This window comes from Panthera uncia, assembly GCF_023721935.1.
Source record: "Panthera uncia isolate 11264 chromosome B3 unlocalized genomic scaffold, Puncia_PCG_1.0 HiC_scaffold_1, whole genome shotgun sequence".
Taxonomy (NCBI): Eukaryota; Metazoa; Chordata; class Mammalia; order Carnivora; family Felidae; genus Panthera; species Panthera uncia.
This window is the reverse complement of record NW_026057582.1, coordinates 60227147-60251991: the sequence shown is the minus strand read 5'-3', so window position 1 is coordinate 60251991 and position 24845 is coordinate 60227147. Positions and strand designations below refer to the sequence as shown.

Genomic DNA, 24845 nt, shown 5'->3' with positions numbered 1-24845 from the left:
GGCATTAAACTTTTAGCTACAATATTTAGCAGGCAAGTCAGATATTTCTTCTGGTACATGTGTCTTCTTCATAACCTGACATTAAACCATATGGCCAGAGGGGCACCTGAATGGCTCAGTCAGTTAAGCGTCTGACTTCAGCTCAGGTTATGATCTTGCAGTTCTTGGGCTTGAGCCCTGCATCAGGTCTGTGCTGACAGTGTAGAGCCTGGAGCCTACTTTGGATTCTATGTCTCTGGCTCTCTCTGCCCCTCCCCCCTCCTCTCAAATAAATAAACATTTAAAAAATTAAAAAAAAAAAACCAATATGGCCAGAAAGCCCTGTCTCTAGACTTGAGAGTGGCTTCATTATCGTTGCTATTTGCTAGTAATTTTAGTTATATTGCCTAACATTTACTGATCTGTAACTTGGTTCCAAGTTGCTTTAGAACATGTGTTTTTCCATGTATTATCTGACCCAAGCCTCGCAACAATCCCATCAGTTAGAATGAGGTAGGTGATAGGCAATAACAACCCCACAGCTCTGTGATTTAACATAACCAAAGTTTATTTCTCACTGATTCTACATGTCCAACATGGATCATGAGGGTGGCTCTGCTCATCATTGTCACTTAGGAACCCAGGCAAAAAGAAGATTCCATCTCATCAGTGCTTCTGCCATCACCAAGATAGGGAAGAAGATGAAGCACATTATTCTGGCTCCTAAACCTTCTGTCCAGGAGACACAGCTTTTGCTTACACTTATTGGCCTTAAAGTTTACTTAAAGGGACAAATGCCTGAAAATATAACCTGATCATATTTTTTTCTCCTGTTTAAATTTTAATTCCAGTACAGTTAACATAGTGTTATATTAGTTTCAGGTGTAAAATATAGTGATCAACAGTTCCACACATCACTCAGTGCTTATCATGACAAGTGTATTCTTACTCCCCTCCACCTATTTTGCCCATGCCCCTGCCCACCTCCCCTCTGGTAACCATCTGTTTGTTTTCTATAGTGAAGAATCTGTTTCTTGGTTTGCCTTTCTCTTACAATTTTTTTTTCCTTTGCTCGTTTGCTTTGTTTCTTAAATTCCACATATGAGTGAAATCATATGGTATTGTCTTTGTCTGACTGACTTATTTCACTTAACATTATACTCTCTAGCTCCATCCATGTTGTTGCAAATGACGAGATGTAATTCTTTTTTATGACTAAGTAATATTCCTTTGTATATATACACCACATCTTTATCCATTCATCTATCAATGGACACTTGGGCTGCTTCCATAATTTGGCTATTGTAAATAATGATGCAATAAACATAGGGATGCATATATCTTTTTGAATTAGTGTTTTTGTATTCTTTGGGTAAAAATCTAGTAGTACAATTGCTGGGTCATAGGGTAGTTCTATTTTTAACTTTTTGAGGAACCTCCATACTGTTTTCCAGAGTGGCTGCACCAGTTTGCTTATCCACCAACAGTGCAAAAGATAACTCAATTGTATATTATATTTTTTAGTTTAGAAAGAGAGAACACGCGGGGGGGAGGGGCACAAAGGGAGAGAAAATCTTAGCCGGGCTCCATCTCACAACCCTGGGATCACGACCAGAGCTGAAATCAAGAGTCGGACACTCAACCAACTAAGCCACCCACGCACCCCAATCCAGTCATATTTTAAATAGAAAGAAAAGAAGAATAGTTAGGCATAACATCCATAATCAAATATCAGACAATCTCATAAAGGCACTAAAAACAAATCAGATATTTGCATAAGAATAGATAAATCAGTAGAAAGGATACAGAATCCAGAAATAGATCCTGAAATATATGAGAATTTAATATATGATGAAGGTGATAGACCAGTTCAGTGCAAAAGGGTGGATTATTTTTAAGTTGTATAGAAAAATTAAGTTGAACCCCCTTACAGAAATGACTTTAGATGGGTTAAAATCTTAAGCATACAAATAGGGGCACCCGGATGGCTCAGTCACTTGAGCTCTGGACTTCAGGTCATGATCTCGCGGTTCATGGGATCGGAGCCTGCTTTGGATTCTGTGTCTCCCTCTCTCTCTGCCTCTCCCCCGCTCACGCTCTGTTACTCGCTCTCTTTCTCAAAAATAAACATTAAAAAAATTAAAATAAAACCTAACAATAAAAATGTTGTAAGAATGTACATGTTTGGGGACATTGTTCATAACTAAGACAATAAACCTAGAAGCTGTAAGAGAGAAGATAGGCACTTTCAGGTATATTAAAATATGTATTTCAAATGAGAACAAAAATAAGCAAATGAGAAATTTAGAAAAAGTTTTGACACAAATGAGAGATATAAGATCATTATGCAACGAGTTCTTCCAATATACAGCCCAAAATAAAAAGAAAGTAGCCAACTTGCAGAGGAACAAAATCAGATAACCTACAAATTCATGAAAAGATTTAAATTACTAGTAGTTAGGGAAATGGAAAATAAAGTAACGAGTTTAAGCCCATTAGTCTGGCAAAAATAAAAAAGAGTAATATCCATTTTGGTATGGATGCAGGGACAAATGACGCTGTCATTCCTGGTGGAAAGGAGAATTGTTAGAATGTTTTTTGGAAAACAACCTGGCAGCATTTATTAAAATTAAATAGCCACACCCTTTGGCTCAGAATTCTCGTTTCTAGAAAGCTATCCTATCAAAGTAAGAGCCCCAGGACCCAAGGACAAATGACCCAGGGAGTTAATCCCAGCATTGTTCAGTACAGCAGAAAACTGCAAATGAAGCAATCCGTGGTACATCTACACCACAGAAGTAGTAGAAAATGAAGTGGAACTATGCCAGTTGACTTGGAGACCTTCTCCTGAGGTATTTCCTAGTGAGAAAGACAAATGTAGGGCAAAGGGTATATAATATGATCTGAAAGGGTATTTACTATGATTTCTAAAATATGGCCCCCAAAACCCATGTATGGGAATACATATACCTTCTGCATACATACATATTTTTGCATAGGATTATATAAGCATGGGTAAAAAATGTACAAAGATACAAGCTAGTTTGATAGCATGGGTTGTGGTGGGGTTGGGGATGGCAGGAAAACAGAAGAGGAGGGAGGAGGTTTACAAAAGGAAAAAAAAAGTAGTTTGCACCCAAAAACCCCAACATGTATGCTATAATCCCATTTATTCATTAATGCAAAGATTTATATATAGTGTATATGTGCGAATAATTGCTGAATATAATAAAAATATATAAAAACAAACAAAACATCTCAAACTAGTTGTACTTGACTATGACATAGGCTTTAGATTGACGGAAGTCAATCACTTGTCCCATTGAACATTATAAACGACTTCAGTTCTCATATATTTCAGGGTCATGGGCTCGAGCCCTATGTTGGGTGTAGAGATTACTTAAAAATAAAATCTTTAGGGGCGTCTGGGTAGCTCAGTTGGTTAAGTGTCCGACTTCAGCTCAGGTCATGATCTCGTGGTCCATGGGTTCAAGCCCCTCATCGGGCTCTGTGCTGACAGCTCAGAGCCTGGAGCCTGCGTCAGATTCTGTGTCTCCCTCTCTCTCTGCCCCTCTCCTGCTTATGCTCTGTCTCTCTCTCTGTCTCTTAAAAATAAATAAACATTAAAAAAATTTTAATAAAATAATAAAATCTTTAACTGATATTACACTGATATTAACTGATGTTAACTAACTAGAATTTAAATTAAAACTTGAAGCGAAAATAAACAAAAACTTTTTTTTTTTAAGTTTGTAATGGAAATTGGTGTCCATTTTGATGGACCTTCGATAGGAACAAAACCACTCATTTCACAACAAAGCAGACTCCAAAAAGCTGTTGAACTTGGATGCAGCCTGGAAGTTTTAATAATTAGTAGTCTTTCTATAGATACTAAGTAATTTCTTTTCTTTAATCATGGACTTTGTTACCGCTGCAAATCCTTTTCAGCCTCTAGTCAACCACACTATAAGCAGAGAGATCTTCACCAAAGAAGACAATTCCATTCTTAGTGCAGATATTCAGGTGTCTCTCAAGGCTGCCCAACAATTCAGAGTAATAGAGAAGCCAGGAAAGGAGCTCATGGATTTTGGATTTCCATCACCTAACCTAAACTTTCTCAGTCAAGCCGGTGAGACAGAGAACAAGAGATTGAGTCTAGTGCCAGCTCTGCAGTGCTCAGCTCAGTGCAAGTCACTGTCACTCTCTACAGTCTAGTGTTGTCCTGTACTCTCTAACACGTGATCTCAGAGGATCCTGCTCTTCTACTTAATAATGCTCATAAAAATATGTAATTATATTCTTATGTGTATGATTGTGGGTTTCATTGCTGTTTCCTCCACTAAAACATAATTCCTCTACGGACAGGGACAATATACTATAACCTCAACACCTAACACACTGGCCGACACACACTCAAATTCAATAAAAAAGGTATTAATTTAATGGTTAAGTGAATGTATAAAATGAGAGAAATGATCTCAGAGTCTCCCACTGACTCTTAACGGTATATGATTCTCTAAATGCAAGAAACTTTTTTTTTTTTTTTTAATTAAGCCATAATTCTGTCACTCTACCTGAACATCATCTAGTAGATTAAATGCTTAAAAGACCACAGCTCTGTTCTATGTAGTTAACTCAAAAAAATAAAAATAAAAAAAACCTAGACCTGTTAGTCATAATCCCATATCTCTGTAGGGGTCTGTAAGATGCCACTTCACCTATAGCTTTTAGTAGAATTATAGTTTGTGCAAAATAGGTATCTGTTGTGTCTTCTAAAATATCTTCAATCTCCCTTGCTGTTTCATTTCTGGATCTTGAAATCCCAGAAGTAATTGAAGAATTATTAGAAGGAAGAAATTCACAGAAGGAAGAGGACTTAGAATTGTCTAGCTCAATGGTTTTCAAGTTATGTTTTATCAGTAGAACCCTATTTTTCAAAAAGAACTATTATACAGAAACTTGCGATTTCTGTATGTTAAATTATATTGATATAAATATGTATAAACTTTGGAAGGAGGGAGGAAAAGAAGGAAGGAAGCAGAAGAGGGAGAGGGAGAGAGAGAAAAAAACAAAAGAAGAAGGAAGGGAAAAAGAAAAAGGGAGGGAGGAGAGAAGGAAGGAAGGAAGGAAAGAAGGAAGGAAGAGAAAGAAAAGGAAGGAAAGCAAAGATTTGCCTTGGTTTAAGTGAAAAAGGGAACTAGAGCCCTCCCTTCTCAAGCTTTGCCTTGATCTTCACATTGGGCCATCACCTTCATCACCCTCCTACCCTGCCTGCTCCATAATGCCCTCTAATGTACCACCTAGACCAATTTGAAAGCCATCAGTTTGAATGAGTATCTCCTTTTAACAAATAAGGAAACTAAGACTTGATGACTGAGTTACATTCTTTAGTGTTCCAAATCCTTTCTTCCAAAGGTAAATCCATTTTATTTTTGTTTCTTTTTTAAAAGTTTATTTTGAGAGAGAGAAAGGGAGGGAGAGCACAAGCAGGGGAGGGGAGAGAGAAAATACCAAGCAGGCTCTGTGCTGTCAGTGGGAAGCCCAATGTGGGGCTCACAAACCGTGAGATCATGACCTGAGCCAAAATCAAGAGTTGGATGCCTGACTGACTCACCCTGGTGTCCTTATTTTTGTTTCTAATTAGTAGATGATTCTGTACAGTATTCTCCAGAATAATTTTATATGAATCCAAATCATCATTGCTCATCATATTCTTCTTTTACTTAAACCACCATAATTTAATTCTACCCATGTGATTTTTTCCAATAAAACAATTTTGAAAATATCAAAATTCTATAAGCATTGCCTTCTTGTGGCAAAAATATAAAATTTATTTTAAAAATTTAAAAAGTTGACCTTCATAATCACAAGTCTACATTTGCTCATGTTTATTATGAAGACACAGAGGTGAATTAAAAGAAGATATCATGTAACATTATCAAATGAAACAGAGTGTACCCAAGTGGAGAGGAAGTCAATGTGGTTACTCAATATAAAGCAAAAGCTATGTCTCCCAAAGAGCAGACATGCAGTTATTGATCTAGAATTGGCACAATGACAAACTACTCTGCAAATTTTCCTCTTCCCAATTAAGGTGTCTCTCTTGAACTGATTGAAAGCCGTTCGATAAGTATACTTTTTTCAAGATGGTGTGCTCAGTTGGGGGTCTTTTTATTAAACTGAAATTCCATCATTAGCTTTGACTAGCACCAGCTGCTTTATAAATTCTGTGTTGATGTAGGCCTCCACCAGTATTCCAAATATTGCAGGTGAATCTCTGACTCCAAAATCATCAATCATGCAGTATGAATAATTAACATCTGATAAATGCAGAATAGAAAGAGCTCTCATTAGAAGACACAGTAGTGGGGTCATAATCCTATCTCAGATTCTCAGAGCACTGATCCAAATAGGACTTTAGTTGTTGTTGTTTTTCTTTTAAGTATTTCTCAATCTCCCCACTTCCTAATGTTTCCCTATACCTGAACATAAATGGGAAAGGTAGGACCCAAGATGAAACGTTTTTGTCCTGCAGTAAGATCCAGCACATTCTAATGGATGTTTACTTGACTGTTTTAACTCCAAATCAATTCCCACGAATCTGGGGCTTATATCAGCCATAATTATTCTCCCTTCTAAATAGTTTACAGTCTATCACTATTTTAGTGATGCAGTCTATCACTACTTTAACAGAAAATAGAAACTTTTCTATTCATGAATCTAATATTATTTCTGTGAGATACATGGTAAAAATGTAGCACAAAATAAAAGTTCCTTGTAATGTTGCATTTATAAAAACATTTATTTTGTGTACTAGGTGTGCCTAGTAGGGCTTTTTGTAAATACAGTTGGCATGTTCAGGAGATAAGTTTTAAACCATGATAAATTTGAATTTGTGAAATAATGAAATACATTAAAAATGAAACATAGCATGATAGTTCAGTGGTTGAGAGCAGGACATTCTGCATTCAGTTCCTGAGCCTCAGTTTCTTCATCTGTAAAATGGGAATAATATTAGTGTCAGGCTCATGAGGCTACTTCAGGTACTGAGAGAAGGCCTATATGGTAGTTAGCACAGCACAGTGTATTCATTTTCTATAGCTGCACAACAAATTAACACATACTTAGTAGCTAAAAGCAATAGCCATTTATCATTTCACAGTTTCTACAGGTGAAGGCATGGCTTAGATGGTCCCTTTACTTACAGTCTCACAAGACTGCAAGCAAGGTATCATCTGGACTGTGTTCCCACCTGGAGGCTCAACTGGGGAAGAAATACCTTCCAAGTTCACTCACATTCTTGGCAGAATTCATTTCCCGGCAGCTCTAAGATCAAGGATCCCAGCTTCTTCCTGGCTGTTGTCTGGAAACTGTCCACAGTTTCTCACCATGGGGTTTTCCCCAACATGGCCGCTTATCTCATCAAGCCAGCAACTAGATTGAGTCTTCCAACAAGACAGAGTCTTTATTATGTAATCAATCACAGAGGGGACATTTCATCACCTTTACTATATTCTGTTGGTTAGAAGCAAGTCATATGTCCTGCCCACACACATGGGTAAACACCAGAAAGCAGGGCTCACTGAGGGCTACATATGCATCTGTATGCCACAAATAACAAAGTGAATGAATAAATAAATGTGTAAATGAATGAAGAAATGAGTGAATGTGTATACCAACCTGGGTATAAATGGAGTAAGCCATAGCCTCTCAGACATCAGCAAACATAAGAAATAGTTCTAAATCCAGGATAAACAGGTGAACAATGGACTCTGTAGGTAACTGCTCTGTTAAAGTCATAGGAAAAATAAAATAAAAACAGAGAGGAAGGCAAACCATAAAGAACTCTTAAATACAAAGAACAAACTGAGAGTTGATGGTGGGTTAAATGGCTGACAGGCATTAAGGAGGGCACTTTTCAGGATGAGCACTGGGTGTCATATACAAGAGCTGAATCACTGGGTTCTACTCCTGAAGCCAAGACTACACTGTATGTTAACTAACTTGAGAATTAAAAAAAATAAAATAAAATTCAATTTAAAATTTTTAATTAAATTAAATTTAAAACAATAAAGTCATAACACAAGTGTTCAACCTTTGTGAAAATAATATATTGAAGAGTTATGGGATGTGGACTCCCAGGCCCAGAGAATGTCAGTGTAAGATCTCAAGGATGGTGGGGAATGGAATCCTCAGGGAAAATTAGGGGTTTTAGTCCCTTAATTAACTTTAAGGTGATAATCTTCTTATAATTGAAGCAAGAAAAGAAATGTGAAGTGGAATAAAATGGTCAAATGTAGTTATAAAAAATTTTAAACTTCTAAACAACAAAGTAACAATAAAAACAAAAGACTATTCACCACAAATGGGAAACTGTTATCATCTTCAACCATATGAAAATTTATTCAAACATATTTATGAACATTACCAATTCAAACACATTTATGGGTAAGTGGGCAGAGGAAGTAATTATGTGACTCAGGCACAGGGTATATTATTAGTAAATTACATTTGAAAAAAGTTTAAATTTCATATGGATGGGACAGAAACATTACAAACAAATTTTTTAAGTACTTATCTATAATTTTTGTTTTACTAGCTGATCACTCTGACATGAGAGAGTAAACAGTAAAATAAATTGCATTTGTATTATTAATTTTTTAATGTTTTTTATTATTTTTGAGAGAGAGAGAGAGAGAGAGAAAGAGAGCAAGCAGGGAAGGGGTAGAGAGAGAGGGAGACACAGAATCAGAAGCAGCTTCCAGGCTCTGAGCTGTCAGCACAGAGCCCGACATGGGGCTCAAACTCACAGACAGCGAGATCATGACCTGAGCCAAAGTTGGCCGCCCAACCAACTGAGCCACCCAGGCACCCCACATTTGTATTATTCACCACAGTTGTCCCAACTTGTAACTGACCCTCGGTGGATGGGTATTTGATGATAATTAACTCTCAGTCAGCAGTAAGAGAGTTCATATGGATGACTGCAGTAGCCAGATCATCAAAAACTTTCAGATTTAGGGTCATATTAGTATGAAACCAATTTAGGGGATGGGAAGCTATTTAAATTTCTTTTTAATTTACTTCCACTACCCTCATAGCTGAAACACATTAGAACAGATCCAGATCAGACTCAAGAAGAACAAAAATATGAGTCAAAAGGACTAGATACTCCACAGGATGAGAATCTGCCTAAGAATGAAGTCAGTGCCTTTATTTTAATGAATATTCTTAAGACAAGACCTTGACTTCTAATGGCCTCCTCCTTTGTTGCTGGCTTACAGATGTAGCAAGGCAAACACCATTCCTAGACTTGGCACAGAAGCAGTGAGGCAGGTAGGTTTTCTGCTTTCTGCTTTCCTCTCCTGTAGGCCTATTCTGGGTCCACAGGGGGCATTAGTTTTGATGCCAGTGATAATGTGCTAATACATTTGTCCACACGTGTCATCGAATCTTTTCAGGAGTAGGTTATAGCATATCCCTTGTCATGGCCAGGAATGGAAGAGCCAACAATTAAATGAATGACAGTGAGCACTCACTAAATATATGCTGTTGTGAGTAATGTATCTTCAGTGGGAATGAGGCAGATAAGGATCATTTGTTCCTGGAGTCTAGATGTGCTTTCTTGTGGTGTCAGGGAGGCAGGTACTGGGGACAGCTGCAGTGGAGGGTGGTAGTAGGCAGCCCAGCCAGATGAACACGGCACCTGAAGATGGTGGTGACAGATGGGCAGCAGATAGTGTCTGGGAGGTCTGACAGCCATAGTCAGGGCCTGTGTTTGCAAACACAACTCCAGGCTGGCTGGCTCTGGGAGATCTGGTAAGCTCTTCAAACCAGTGCCACCCACCACCCCCACTCATCAAGGGCAGGGTATTCAATGGGGGGGGTGGTCGAGGACGTGAGGCAGTGCTGGGGGCCAGGAAGGTAATATGGTAATGGGGCCAGGAAGGTAATAAGGGTCAAGAGGGAAAGCGGGGAGGAAGTCACAGAACCAAGCAGGCTGCTCTCAGAAATGTACTGGTACAGTACGTCTGGTGAATCTTAAGCATGCATGCCTGCATCAGTCTTTCTTGGACTGTAAACTTTTAAAATGCAGTGATCAAATCTGTGTAGTTCTCCACAAATAATGTGTAACACTATAAGCAATAGGTGGTTAATATTTTTAAGATAAAGAAGATGATGCCCAGTTTAAAGAAATTAAAACTGGAAATAATATATAATATATATTTTCTGGGTGTGGTTTATGCCAGAAAGATGACCTGGGGCTTCAGTTCTAGGCATGTACCTCAAGAAGAGTCCTTAGCCATACATTGAAAGATTGGTAAAATAATGCACATTTATATAATATTTTATTGAGGTGATATTCACATAACATGCAACTAACCATCTTGAAGTGTACAATTCAGTGGCATTTAGTGCATTCACAATGTTGTGCAACCATCAAGTCTCTCTAGTTTCAAAACTTTCTCATCACCCCAGAAAAACACTCCTTAAGTAATCATTCCTCATTCTCCCCTCCCCGGTTCCCTGGCAACCTCTAAACTGTTTATGTTGAAATAGAACAATTAAAGCATGTAGATAACATTTTTTTAATGATTCTCCACTTTATTGACTTGTTTGATTAATCTATTAACTATTGATCTAACTCAAGCCGGATGAGTGTGCTATCCTTACAGCTCTATTATTTTTGTGTATTTAGTTGCCTGCCTCCCACCCCCAGGCATTGAGTGCTTTGCAGCAAGGTGGTGTTCAAGGTGCCTGTCCGTCTGTGGGTCTACAGCACCTGGTACAATGTCTGGCATACAATGTGCTTCATATTTGTGGGATTACTTCACATTACCAAGAAGTCAATTAATTTGTCTAAGGACTTACAGCTAGTAAATTATGAGTCACAAGTTAAGCGTAAGTCTCTCTCACCACGCACTAGGTCGCAAATGGGGCCTGTTTGGGAGGCAAATTTAGACAGCATTCATACCAGACTTCATACTGAGGAGGGTTAACATGTACCCAGTGCTGTTCTAAGCCTTTTTCAAGTACTACACTGTAATCCTCCTAACAACCATACAAGGTAAATAGTACTATTAGCCCAGAAATTCTGGAGTGGGAAGTGGCGACGCCTGAATCCAATCCAAGTTCTATAGGCTTTGAGGAAGACTTTGAGTCTATGAGTAGCTTAGTCAAATGCCAGGAAAGACCATCATTTTATTATTTTAGTAACAACCTATGGGACTGGTTTTAGGGAAGAGGAAATAGGTATGATAGCTGAAATGGAGCCCGCTCTAGAGTTTGCCCTCTTACACACACGCGTGCACGCGCGCGCTCACGCACGCACACAACCTTGGAGTGTGTCTTATGCTTGGTTATAGTTACTGTGGAAGATGCCATTTTTATGCTTTTATGCTCTGTTAGGTACCACTGCATTTTGCAGGTACAACCATGTCTACTCTAAACTTAATGCTGCTGTCTCCCTGCTAGGTCCCACTGCTTTTCAGGGCTTCCCCATGCCTGTGCCTCTCTGGGAACCACTGCCCTCTGCATTATCACCAGGGCATCCACCCCTCTTCTGGGCACCACCACTGCACTTATGCTGGGTGCCACCTCAAACCCCTAGAGCACCAGATGGGCCAATGCTGCTCAGAGGTCTGTGGCACAATGGAGAATACCTTTCCATTTTCTCTCTGCATCAGATGTTACCAAAGTAATATTGGCTAGCTCTTCGAAGTCTCAAGAGGTTTGGGTAAAAATGGGTCTTCTAGTTTCTATTCACAGTCCTCTCTCTCTTCCAGGACCCAGAAATGAGTCCATGGAAATCTGGGCCTGGGGCCAATGTGACTGACCCTGAGGTACTTGAGTCACTACTCTGCTCCAACACTATGGCTTGTAACTGAGCTGTGCTTTTTCCACTTGACTCTCCGCCCCTCTTTGTCTCAGGCAAGGTTAGATGATTCTGAATTCTAGAGGTGGGGACATTTTTAGCCTAGAGCTGGGACTCCATCTCACTTAGACTCAAGACCAAGTGTGGAAGTAAGTGACAGAAAAACACTTTGAGACTCTGTAGGAAATGGAGCTCAGGATTTGGTGAACCCTTGACGTCAAAGGCTCTTAGCACTCATTTATATTCTGAATCTCTGCAGGAAAGCGTTGTCTTTTGTTCAGAAATTTAGGGAGTTCTATAAAGGGAGATAAAGAAAGTATGAGAAGTGTAATTTTTAAATCTAGTGGCTTAATTTCTATCCTGTCCTGTCATTACAGAATAACATTAGTGGGCTTATGCTTACTCTACCACTTTAAGCCTTGGTTGAAATGTACTTGTTAAGAAATCCCTCAGAGCAGAACACCAGAAAGGGCTTCTCTGCTGGGTTCAGACGAAGTAGGATAAATTCTGATCCCTCATGGTTTAATTGCACATGTGGGGACATAGGGCAACCCAAATGAGTATTCCAAATTTCTGTAGGGAAGAGTTAGGGGTGACTGTTACATTATTCACCTTTCTGCTTATCTACACTCTCTAATTTTCTGTAACACACATGTATTGGTTGTGCAGTTAAAAGTGAAGTAAAATTAGGGGTGTCTGGGTGGCTCAGTCCACTGAGCGGCCAACTTTTGATTTCAACACAGGTCATGATCTCACAGTTTGTGGATTCGAGCCCCACATCCAGCTCTGTACTGACAGCACAGAGCCTGCTTGGGATTCTCTCTGTCCCTCCTCCGCTTGCACACAGGTGCAGATAAATTTGATAATCTTAAGAAACTTAATAAATAAATAAATAAATAAATTTTAAAAAATAAATAAATAAAAGTGAGATAAAGTTAAACAAGGATGAATACTCTTCAGTCAGAGTTGACATCCAGTGCCCTCATGGCTTAGTCCTCCTGTAGCCTTCAGCATTCTCTTTGAGTGAGGAGTGGAAGTGCTAAAGGGAAGGAGAGGACCTCTGGTCAAATCTCTTCTTTTGCTCCCTCTGCTTTACCACTGGGCAAATGGTTATACTTGGTACCTCATGAAAGCCTTCTCTGTGTATTGAACACTCCCAGCTGCTATGTTAGATAATAATAATAATAATAATAATAATAAATATTTCTGAGGCTCTTACAAAATAAATAGGCTGGTTGTTGAATGACTGTTGACCCAAAATAAAAGTAAAAGGCTTTAAACAAGTGTTTCTCAGTGTGCCTTTCTGTTATCCATTTTTTGATGTGATCTTAAATAAATAAAATATTTCTACCCTAAACATCTCATTTTTTGACTCAAAATCTTTTAGTAAGCTTTCTTCCAAAAGTATATGGAATTGGACTGACTTTGGTGTTATTGGGTGTTTTTCCTTTTTCCAACCTGTATAAGAACAATACTCTTATGTATATAATTATTGTGAACTGAGTAGGAAGTAAACATTTCAGAATCTAAATTAAAGTATCTCTTTAATAACTGACTTTCTCTAATGCCTCTTTACATCTTTTGGCCACCATTTTTATCATCATCATCATCATCATCACCACTGCAAACATCTAGTCTAGTCTGGGCTTAAAGTTTCCAAATCATTCCTATCCACAGTATCTCTCTTAATAGTTGCCCTATGATCCCCATGTTATTGGGGGGTAAACTGAGGTTTCTGGAAACTGAAGGACTTTCCTGGGATCTTTCAGCTAGTTCGGGTCCAGAGCCAGGCTTCAATCCCAAATCTGCCAGCTCTACATTTTTTATTTATTCTACCACGCTGCTATTCCATTTCCTTCATTGCTGGATTTTAGTAGTGGTGGCGTTTGACTTGAGTCCAAAAATTGCAAATGAAATCTTTGAGTAGCTATCTTTATCACAACTCCAAGAGAATAAGCCAGGGGTACAAACTTAGTCTGAAAGGAGCCCTTCTATCTTATTCCACATCTGTCCACACTTTTAAATCTAGCATCAAATCCTAAAGACATGCCTTTGAAAAATCTAAATTGGTGGGGTGGGGGCTGGAGGTGGGGAATAAAGTCAGTTTTATAATTTTATCTAAAACTCTATTATAATTGTTCCAAAGTAGCTAATGTCTCTCTCCAGTTACTAGTGTTTAAAATATTTGAAAATATGCACTATGAATAAAATGGTCCATTTAGAGAAAGCAAGCCTAAACAATAGAGGGTGAGGCAGTATCCAAAAGGAGAATCAAACGATTAGGCTAGATTGAAATTCTGGATTTGAGGGTTTCAAACCTGCGAGGTATCTTGTCTCAGAGAGTAAGCACATAGGAGCTAGGGCATATGTCTGCCTTATGTATGTTGTATGCAATATTTGAGACATATTTAGGCTGTAAGTTATGATTTACTTACCTGAAATTAAAATTAGCTGGCATGCTGTATTTTCTCTATCAACCCTACCATAGAGATTAATCCACAGGGCAACCTTGGGCCAGGTGCAGAGAATATTTGCTTGGGAACATTCCTGATAAGCCAGGAGCTGGACCTGGGATGATATGAGCAAGTCTGGATTGAGTCCCAGGTTGAGAACATTAAGAACATATCTTTTTCATGTGTTTCATCATCTGCTTGGGCCTTTTGTCTTTGAAAGTCTCTATAAACTGTGCCTAAATACTATGGCATTAATCATAAGACCCCTGAAGTATTTTCATATTGTATGTAATAAATGCCCATATACTTAGTATTTAAAATCAGAACCACTTACTGCAATATTTAGTTAAAATTACAAAGGGAGTGGGGCACCTGGGTGGCTCGGTCAGTTGGGCATCCTACTTTGGCTGAGGTTATGATCTCTCAGTTTGTGGGTTTGAGCACCATGTCGGGCTCTGTGCTGACAGCTCAGAGTCTGGAGCCTGCTTTGGATTCTGTGTCTCCGTCTCTCTCTGCGCCCCCCCTCAAAAATAAATAAATATTTTTTTAAAAATTTTAATTACAAAGGGAATACACATAAAGCCATCGTTTTGTTAAGGTGTATAAGTCTATTTACCCACGTTCTTACATGTATGTTTGCTGAGTCAAGACTTTCACTGATAAAGTATTTCAAGTAGCTGCTAAAGGAAATGCATTTAAAGAGTTAAAACTCACATACATTTGGGCTAAATACCTATAGTCATTATTGTCTCTCACCTGAATGTCTTTTATTGATGTGATGTCACAAGTGGCTCTGATTGCTGGCAATAGCTTCCTTAACATGCTCATGTGTTCTAAATCGAAATCTAAATTTTTCAGACCCTTTCCACAGGAGTGATTTGAAGCCAGCTGAAAGAGCAAATGATATTTGGGTGGGGGGAGGGGGGAGGGAGGAGGCAATGACAGAAACTGGTGAATGGAAGGTGGTGAGTCACTGGCCTTCATGGGCACCCACCTCCATGTTTCCACACACTTACCACTAGCTTCCCAGGTAACCAGAGCTTACCACTTGGGTGTAGTCATATGGGCAAAAATGGCTAAAATGAACTGAAAAGGCAGGGACAGTAATAGTAGCGGTAATAGTGGCGAGGAGAATCGGTGCTGAGATATATTGGGGAGTAAAATCCCTCCTCAACACCCGTGGCCTTTTCTGGCCCAGTGTGGCTTGTGTGATGATTCTATCACTCTTCAACAAACTTCTAACACTGTCTCTTATACTCACGAAATCATCATCAACATTGTTTTTCTTGTTATTTATTCTCTACCTCCTTATTTCATAACTGCATAATCTCAGTTCATGGAAATGACCAGAGAATTCTCAAAACTAATTCTATCCCACTATCTTTCTCCAACTCACCTGAATGTGGTGTTCTGAAAAATTTACAGAGTCACGTCCTTGTCAAAGAAAAGTAGCATTTCTGTGGCAAGGCAGCCAATCTCTCTTATTTGTAACTCAGCATGAGGCCATTATTTAAAGCTTAAAGAAGAAAATTTTCACATTGTTCCATTTTATGACTTAAGCAGATCAACTGAAGGTATGGGCAAATCATGTCTTTCCTATAAAACTATCATGAGAAACCAGAGGGGGCCACTCTAAACAGCCTTATCTGCAGGAAATTTAAAGAATGAAATCTACTTCTAAAACTGTTCCTGTGTCAGACAGATATACTGTTTGTAAGATATCCCATCTCTGAAAACTTTGTAGAGAAAGGTATTCTTCTTCCTCATTCTGCTCCAAATCATTTTCATGAAAGAGTGGGTCTAAGAATGTAGTAAGAAAAATCCAGCAGTCTCTAAAAAGGCTTCTTTCTCGTGTTCAGAGCCTCCCTGTCCAGTCCGCTGTAATGTTCTTTATCCCAAGTAAACATAGCTAAGCATTTGCAAAGACCTCAGAGAATTCAAAGCTCTGAGAGGGGGAATTTCATTTTATAACTTAAATTTATTTAATATAATTTTAAATAATACATTCACATGGCTCAAAACTTAAAATGATATAAAAAGGTATACACTGAGAATCTGTTTCGCCTCCTTTTCCCATCCACTCAGTAATCCCTGATGCCCACTCCCACCCTATAGATTAGCACTTGCATTGCTTTCATTTTTTTTTTAAGTTCATTTATTTTGAGAGAGAGAGAGAGAGAGAGAGCAGGGGAGAGGCAGAGAGAGAAGGAGTGAGAGAATCCCAAGCAACCTCCATGCTCAGCACTGAGCCTGATGCAGGGCTCAGTTTCACAACCCTGAGCCGATATCAAGGGTGGGACTCTTAACCAACGGAGCCACCCAGGCACTCCGCATTGGTTTCTTAAGGGGTCTTCCACTTAAGGGGTCTTTTTATGCATATATAAGCAAACATTAATACATATTCTTATTTTTCTACATTTCTTATATGGGAGGCAACATACATGTTCTGCAGCTTGCTTTTTTCATATAAAAATATATCCCAGGGGCACCTGGGTGGGCTCAGTAGGTTAAGTGTCCAACTTCGGCTTAGATCATGATCTCACGGTTCACAAAATTGAGCCCTGAATTGGGCTCTGCACTCACTGCATGGAGCCTGCTTGGGATTCTCTCTCTCCTCTGTCTCTGCCCGTCCCCTGCTTATGCTGCTCTCTTTTTTTTCTCCCAAAATAAATAAAGAAGTAAACTTTAATATATATGTATATATATTAAATGTATATATGTATACACACACACACACACACACACACACACACACACATATATATACACATGCATATATATAGCTCCTGAAGACTACACTATATCAGTACATAGACAGCACTTATTAAACCATATAGTGCCCTTGTTGATAGATGCTCAGGATGTTTTTTTAACTCTTAGTATCACAAACATCTGCAGCGAACAACTCTGGCTTGTGTGTCCTTTTGTACGTGTACAAGTATATCTGCAGGATACAGATACTTCATATAATTTTGATTAAATACCTCTGTTTTGGGGCACCTGCGTGGCTTGGTTAAGCATCTGACTTCAGCTCAGGTCATGATTTCATGGTTTGCGAGTTCAAGCCCCGCATCAGGCTCTGTGCTGACAGCTTGGACCCTGGAGCCTGCTTCAGATTCTGTGTCTCCCTCTCTCTCTGCCCTTCCCCCAGTCACACTCTGTCTCTCTCTCTCTCTCAAAAATGAATAAACATTAAAAAATTAAAAAAAATACCTCTGTTTTAACATTTATCAAAGAGTGGTGTGTGTTTTAGTTTGTGCTATCTCCTCATTATTTTATGAGCTTCTAGAAGGCAGAACCGTGTCTCATTCATCTTTGCATCCACAGCCCCTACCATACTACCTGGCATGCTAATGTTGAATACAAAATAAACTTCCTAGTGTAACTATAACCTTGAGAACATTAAAGTAACCCCTCAATTTAAAAGGCTGAGATCTAGGGTATAGATGAAGAGGCACTTCTAAGTTTCTATTTTAAGGATGAAAATGGGACTTATAAAATGCCAGGCCGAATGAAAATATTGAATAAGGAGTAGAAGTTTCAAGGATGAAGATGTCTCTTCAGATCCAGGAACTAGGACAGTGTCATGTGTGTTTTCCGGGTTATCCACACGCAGAGAAGCTTAATGGTAAAATAGAGAGGGAGCCTGGAGGACTCCTGCCTGGTGAAGATCAGCCAGGAATGTCAGAGAACAGTCCTTCCCTAGCAACCCAGACCAAGACAGGGTGTAAAAGTGAATGCATACCTGGACTGGAATCTGAACAGAGAAGTGTGTGTGTGTGTGTGTGTGTGTGAGTGTGTCTGTGTAACATGGTTCTAATTCACCTTCTTTTCCATTTTTATGACAGTCTATGTGAATGGCTCTTAATTCTGCTCTGCAGCCCCCTCACTTGTCTGGAAAGCTGCTAGCGAAGAGACTTGGTGAAAACTCAGACTTTTCCTAAACTGACGGGCAGCCATACTTCCCAGCTCTTTCCCTCCCTGCCCCGGTGCTGTCCCTCCCCAGCCATCACTGCTCTCCCAGCTCCTAAGTCATAGGGGCACTCTCTCTGCACTAGGTCATCGCTAACCATCCCTGCTGCCCCTCAACTGTGTTTAATCAGGTTTGAAGAGATGGAATGGCAGGCAGATAACGTAACACACAGAACTCAGCTAAGCCTGTTTCCAAAATCCCTGCCTCTCAAAAACTTACAGTGAAAAGTAAACTGGTGCAATGTTTTGGTTGTACCAATAAGGTGGCAACAGCATTCAAAACTTGTGAACGTGTGTTTTTATATAGCAATTTCACTTCAGGCATTTAATTCTATGAATACACTTAGAAAAACACAAAAATGTGCACGTTTGCTAAAGTATTATTTGAAAAAACAGAAAGACAAAAAATAACTTCAGTGTCCATCAATATGGGAACGGTTATATCCATGATAGCATATTGTTTGGTATCCTGTGCAGCTGCTAGAAGAATGAAATAGACTCCTATGTAGGGAATGGAATGATAGCCAAAAACACTGCTAATCAAATAAAAGCAAATTCAGAAGAGTAGATATATTATATGATTTATTTGTGACTTAAAATAACACATGCTTGCATATGAATGTAAAAGTCTATTAATTGGGGTGCCTGGCTGGTTCAGTTGGTAAAGCATGTGATTCCTGACCTCAGGGTTGTGAGTTCAAGCCCCACATTGGGTGTAGAGATTACTTAATTAAGAAAGGGAAAAAAATTTAAAGCCTCTTAAAATATATGAGAAACTTGGGGTATCTGGGTGGATCAGTCAGTTAAGCTTCTGACTCCTGAATTCAGCTCAGGCCATGGTCTCACAGTTTGTGGGTTCAAGCCCAACATTGGTGGTGCAGAGCCTGCTTGAGATTCTCTTTCTCTCTCTGCCCCTCTCCCTCTCTCTCTCTCAAAATAAATGGATGAACTTTTTTAAAAATATGAGAAATTATTATTAATGGCTACTACTAGAGAATGGGATTGTGGGAGGCTAGGAAGCAAGAAACAATTTTTTTTAAATTCTATATGCTGTCTGTATTGATTGCAAATATGATTACAAATATTGATTACAAAATATAATTAAACCTATTAATTCTTAGGTTCCCATGGTGTACAGATTACACAAGATTTAATGATCATTTCTTACTTAGAAAAGCCACTACTTTAGAAATCCTCCAGCCCTTCTTCGACTTGCCCATGGAAGTGGCAGCCGTCTCCTACTCTGGATCATGGCCGCCCTCAGACCTCCTGTGAAGCCCAAGATGGTTAAAAAGAGGACCAAGAAGTTCTTCTGGAAACAGTCAGACCATAGATAAGTCAAAATTAAGTGCAACTGGTGGAAACCCAGAGGCATTGACAATATGGAGTTCTCAGAAGATTCACGGACCAGATCCTGATGCCCACCATTGGTTATGGGAGCAACAAGAAAGCAAAGCACATGCTGCCCAGTGGCTTCCGGAAGTTCCTAGTCCACAACATCGAGGATCTTGAAGAGCTGCTGATGTGCAATAATATCTTACTGTGCACAGATTGCTCACAGTGTCTCCTCCAAGAACTGCAAAGCCATTGTGGAAAGAGCAGCTGAGCTGGCCATCAGAGTCACCAATCCCAATGCCAGGCTGTGCAGTGAAGAAAATGAATAGACAGACAACTTATGTGCATGTTGTATTTGTGTTAATAAAACCATAAAACCACAAAAGAAAAGAAAAAATAAGAGAAAAGAAAAAGAAAACTCTTCCAAAGAGTTCTTTGTGGTTGTGATTGACTTTAATTGAGGTTCACAGAACCAGCTTTAGCTTTGTGGACATAAATTAAAAATTCAACACATTTAGAAAACTAGGTAAAATTTTCTGGGATTATAAAAATCAATGTGTTTAGCCTTCAGACTGATGAGATTGCCAATAATTTTTTTAAATGTTTATTTATTTTTGAGAGAAAAAGAGACAGTGTGAGTGGGAGAGGTGCAGAGACAGAGGGAGACACAGAATTCAAAGCAGGCTCCAGGCTCTGAGCTGTCAGCACAGAGCCTGATGCAGGGCTTGAACCCACAAACTGTGACATCATGACCTGAGCCAAAGTAGGACACTCAATCAACTAGTCACCAGGCACCCCGAAATTGCCAACAATTTTAATATCACTCTTGACTGCCCACAAGTTTGTGTCATATTTTACAAGGTCAGGGAGAAGTGAAGAAGATGCCCCCATATTGTGTAAGTGTCCTATTGCTAAAGAAGAGACTGCTTAGGACCAACTTACACAAAACAGCAGATTCTGATATTAGGTTTTCAAATCCTGATCATTGGAGCCATTCAGTCAGTCTCTGTGCCTGATCCTGAAGAAACAACCTGAGACAAGAAGCAAGAAGATGAGAAAACGTCAAGGCAAAAAAAAAAAAAAAATTGGTAGATACAATTGTCAATAGATTCAAACAGGCTCTTTGGAGGCAAGTCTTTAACCAAGAATCTTGAACCTGCCAAAATTTCCGGGCCACCTACCTTTTCCATGACTTCCTGTTGCTAAGATGATGATGTCTTAGGTTACTGATCTAATAAGGTTTTTCAGGGCCAAAAAGTTTTAGCAATTTGCCTTTTTATTCTGCAGCGTAGGAAACAAAGTCATGGAATGCCTTATTTGATTCCTCTTCACTCTGGAATAGTATTTTGTGTTTGCAAATGTAGAGAAAACGACACTTTCTTGGTAGTAAGATGGTAGGTCTCTACTGGAAGCTAATAGACATAACAAGCAAATGGATAATTCATCTTGCTGTGACTATAACCAGGTCTAGTTTAGGGAAATAATCCAAACATGAAATTCATAAACAATCTTAAGGGATCTTCAGGACCAAAGCATACTTTTGAGGTTAGCCCCCAAACCTATGAGAACTTCCATTTTACAACTAAATGCTGAGGCGCAATAACCATTAAAAAAGATCAGCAGATGAGTTAGAAATAACAGAAAGTAAGAGAAAAAGTAGTCATGTAGCAATAATTATGCCTTTGCTTGCATAATTCACTTATTACCAAGCAATTCATCTTCAATTACAAGGATGTAACTTTCTACGAAAAGTTTGCTTTCACAAAGTGAATAGGTTCAAAGCGTGTTCGGTAATTTAATTTTGAATATATGTGTTGGTGTAATTAGGGGCTTTCAAGGCACTAGCCTCCGATATTTAGATCCAGGTATCCAGAAATAAAGTATTTTGATAACTAACTTGAAGTCCAAATGCACATTGGCCCCAATTATTGGAATAATATGGGTGACAATATATTTTTGAACCCACTCTCCAGATAACTTGGACGTAAATATCCAACAGAAGTTCACAGAGTTGGGATACCTCTTCAGATTCGTTTTGGTGTAGAATATTTTCTCCTTTGAACCACTAATCAATTTTATTATGTGCAGTTTCTACAAGTCTATTTGCCCCAATGTCTTAGCATTATAGTACCCTCTCATCAGAATATTGGTTAGATTCCCTAGTGTGAATCACTTATCCAGTTGCTCGCCTGATTTATTCACATGTTTTTGAGGTTTGTGAAATGTGGCAGATAAACAGGTTTATGCTGTGTGCAGCTTGGAGGGCGGCCAATGTCTGTCTGCCTATACAGTATATTTACTCTCGTTCCTCAAATCTCTCTCCCATACAAAGAAGCTGTACTTTAAGACTCAAATCAGTGTAGAATGCATCTAGTAATGTCACTGCAGAAAACAGCAGGTGCTCATCCTCTCATTTGCAGTGATTCTTGCAGTGAAGAAAGTGAATCAATGATTCACCCAATGGACAAAGAAACGTCACAGCGAATATTTGGAAAAGTCAAATGCAGGAAAGGACCATTCTCATCTAAAGGTGTGCTCTGATTTTAGAAAGTAAACCGCCCCCCCCCCACAAGAAAATCAGGAATTTTGCTGAAGTGCTCTGATTGTACCTGCAGTAAGCAATGGCATGTTCCCTCTCTCCCTGCTTCTTCTCTTTTATTGCTTTTGTGTTGTACTTCTAAAATAAATATCAATAAATCATTGCAGTTAGATACTCTAATATAGACAGAAATGTACTTGACTCCCTACAGTCATTACAATTGGAGGGGACTCTGATTAGGATGCTTTACTTAATTAAGTGATATCGTCTAAAGAGAGTTCTTCCCTCCATTTTCTGTTTAACAGTCTTATAAAACACCAACAGAGGAAATTCATTCTGTTGTTTGCTTTCCTTATTGTAAATGGTTTATTCTCATTCATAGTTTACAGAAGATGTTGTGTTAATGAAATGGCTAATAAGCCAAAGACTGGTTCAGCTGCATACAGAGCCTTGTTCAAATCAGCTCAAGCTATGCAGCCTTGAGAATATTTTCTCCCTCAGTCCCAGAAATATATTTTAAAAATTTTTTACAAGATCTGTAACATAAAATTAAGATGACTCAAATTTTATTTTTCTGAGAAATCGTGCTTCCTCTGGTTTATGTATGGTTCAGCAGAGACCTTAAAAATCTGTTTCTTTGAAAAAATAGGAAAAATTGGGCAAAGAATAAGCAATCCTTATGCATAAGATGTTATTTGTGAGGCACTTTAATTTTACTGAAAGAAGTCATTAAATTTGGATTGCCAATACAAATATGATTATATATGTTTTCTAAATAAAATGTTATTATGTTGCAACTGAACTCATCCATTTATTGTTTGTTTACCTAATGCTCAAACGCATGTTTTATTCATAGATGTCTGGGAGAAAAAAAATTTTGCTTGATAATCACACCAAGCATATTTAACAAAAGCAATTCTCCTTTTATTAGTGAACAAGTTTAAGCAGAATGATTTCATTTTTTTTCCATTTAGTTAATTCAGACTTGCAGAATCCCCAGTATACAGCTTTTGTTTCTCCCCTTGCTGCCTTTTATGTCTTTAATATATGCATGCCTATCCACTGATGGGAAAATATCATTTCCTGCAACTCTTCCTTTTTCTTTCTTGAATATTCTCTCAGTTGATTTCTGGTTTTGGTTAGTTTTCACTACTTAGTTCTGTCAAATCATATAGAAGACAGAGTGAAGCCAAGTAAATAGTTTACTATCCTGTTGAAGATTTTAAACTCTGTTTCATTACAGGAAATTTGAATCCTAAATATATTTATTCATTCCATTAAAAATAAATAATATGTTTGTATTTTAAAAAGAATCAAAAATTGATAGAAAGTAGTAAAGGAAGTGAAGATTTATTAATATTTATGAAATTGTTTTCATTACCAAATAAAACATTTTAGCAAAATGCTTGCAACTTTAGCAAAATTACGATGTATTAAATGTAACAACTTTGTTTATTAAAAAGAAATATAAATGTAAACACTCTCTTAAATGAATTCAGCCCGTTTACAATAGATTTTTTTTCTTACTTAAACACAATATGCAGCTAAAAGCATTTAATGATCACGAAAATTTAAATATATTTAAGTCTCAAAATGTAAAAATGAATATTAATGAATCACATGCAAGAGACTTTTAATTAATTGCTAAACTATTAAAAAGAACACTTTATAACATTGCTAAGAACCTGAATTATTTTGATTCCTGATCTACATAGCTTGGTCATTTTTCAAGCAAAAGAATAATCATAATAATAACAACCCACATTGCTAAATGAGTTAATTAACATTGTATGACTATAAGGTTTTTGTTTTTGTTTTTAACTGCATAATACTAGTCCTACATAAAACCACTAGCTGGAAACATTCTGAAGTTACATAAGTTTTCTTAACTCCCAAGTTAAATCGGCTCTACCATAGAAAGAGTAAAACAATGTACCCCCTGGACATGCTACCCAAAGTGAATTCCAGAAGTTGCTCATAATTGTTTTTTTTTAAGATACTTTTTATTAAAGACTAGCCTTATATTAGTTCTAAAGTTCACTAAACATTAGTTATGTTCTTGTTTTGTAATATAGATAATTTTTACAACCAAAAGCTTAGTTAGCCCGCTTTCTATTAAGCAAACTTCTTCATCGATTTTCTTTAAGCCCTTCATTTAAAAAGGTGCCTTTGTCCTGAAACTAAGCATATGACATTTCTGTCTCTTAAGAAATTTTTTAAAGAACTGAATAACAGCAAGTAAATTCTGTTAGGGACTTTATTCTCTTTTCCTGTATTTGTTCATTTCTTTAAAAATAAAGTAATTTTTAAAGAATTAAAAATGTGGATTTTTTTGTAAGGCTTTCAGATGAATGAGAATTGTGTCTAATGAAGTACCACTGAAGTAAGAGTAGCTGCTAAATCATTATCTGGCAGAAGAATGTGAGTATTATTTTGTCCAAATCAATTATTTTTATCAAATGACTTTTCTGTCTAAATTGTTTGCTTTAAGAAATAATGATGTTAGAGATAAGCAGGTATTTTAATATGCATTTTTAGAGCATTATTATTCCAATTCCTATAAACCAAACTAAATGCAACAGAGCCAATTTCAGGCTGTTCGTTACTGAACTGCTTTTCATTGGAGCAGTGAACGTTTGTAGCTAATGCTCCAATCTTGATGAGCAAAAATACCAGAGTTTAAAATTTTAAG

The 24845-nt window shown here is 38.0% G+C and overlaps 1 long non-coding RNA gene and 1 pseudogene across 2 annotated transcripts in view; one reads left to right on the top strand and one right to left on the bottom strand.

Annotated features, from left to right (window-relative positions):
* Positions 1–15105: 15105 nt before the first annotated feature.
* The window catches only part of LOC125909562 (uncharacterized), a 28092-nt gene continuing 18352 nt past the window's right edge, over positions 15106–24845 (bottom strand). For both annotated transcript variants that reach the window (XR_007453724.1, XR_007453723.1), the window contains exons 2-3: positions 20557–20645; positions 15106–15195 (exon numbers count right to left, since the gene is read on the bottom strand). This is a non-coding gene — a long non-coding RNA (uncharacterized LOC125909562). The remainder of the gene's footprint in view (positions 15196–20556; positions 20646–24845) is intronic.
* Positions 15220–20409, top strand: LOC125909560 (60S ribosomal protein L32-like; annotated as a pseudogene).